Genomic DNA, 1,350 nt, shown 5'->3' on the forward strand with positions numbered 1-1,350 from the left:
TAATTCGTATAATGTCCTTAAGGCAAATAGAATTATAAGATGCCATGCCCTTAATGCAAATAAAAGCATCTTTATGTCAGATGATGCATATTCAAGATAAGATATCATTATTTTTCGTACTAGATGCTCAGTTTACAAACTGCATAAATTTAAGCAAATTTGCTTATTAATAGTGCCATTTTGATATATAAAGCTATCTATGCCTACTTGTTAATATCATTATTCATTGTTCCAGCTCGTGCTCTTCCTTTCCTTTCCTTTCCTTTCCTTTCCTTTCCTTTCCTTTCCTTTCCTTTCCTTTCCTTTCCTTTCCTTTCCAGTCCTTTCCTCTGTTCACTCCACAACCCTATGTCTCTGGTCAAGTCCAGGGTCTCCTTTACTAGCCAAGCACTTTGGCAAAGTATCATTAACTGAATGTTAGCTTGAGATTTTAATATTTTTGTGAGGGGAAAATTGCCAACTATAATTTGAGTCATGTTATTTGATAATACCATATGTTTATTGATTTACCAAATAATGTTTTTCCTTGTAGGTCATGCATTTATGTTGTCAATCTATTCATAAGATAACTCAGAAAAATGTATGCATTAGAGTTACAAAAGGAAAAATTTTAAATTTAAAAATTTACAATTGCTTTACTTATTAGTTTATATTTATTTAACCTTGAAAAAGTGTTCTTCAAGCTATTTTCCCATCCCTAAAACTACTATTCCTCAGACTTGTAAACAGCTGCAGTACTCCTACCTCATACAAGACTATAAAACTATTTACACATTTCGCCTTTCTCTTGTATCTTGTATCTCCAGATTTATTTTTCTTTGTACTTGAAGCATAAGAAACCACATTGGAAACCAAATGTACTGTGATACACCTGTAATCCCTGCACCAAAATGCAGAGGCTGGCAGATTCTTGTGTATTTAATGCCACATAGTAAGTTTCAGGACACCCGGAGTTACATAGTGAGACTTTTACTCCAACATAAATAAATAATAAATAATAGATGCATAAATAAATAATAAATAAATAAAATGTCTTAATGTCTTACTTCACACCTTGATAATATAAAACTCTTCCTACTGAGTTGGTATTGAAAGGCAAGGTCAACACAACACAAGGTAACAACAGAAACCAAAGCAATAGACATAGAAATAGAAAGTGTAAAAAAAATATTACTCCAATGATTCATTTTCAGTTTTGAAATTGGATACTGTGGTGGAAGTAATGAGATGGCTATAACCTGGGCTGTTCTCTCTCCTCTTCTCTTCTCTTCTCTTCTCTTCTCTTCTCTTCTCTTCTCTTCTCTTCTCTTCTCTTCTCTTCTCTTCTCTTCTCTTCTCTTCTCTTCTCTC

The sequence above is a fragment of the Mus caroli genome, chromosome 10 (genome assembly GCF_900094665.2).
Source record: "Mus caroli chromosome 10, CAROLI_EIJ_v1.1, whole genome shotgun sequence".
Taxonomy (NCBI): Eukaryota; Metazoa; Chordata; class Mammalia; order Rodentia; family Muridae; genus Mus; species Mus caroli.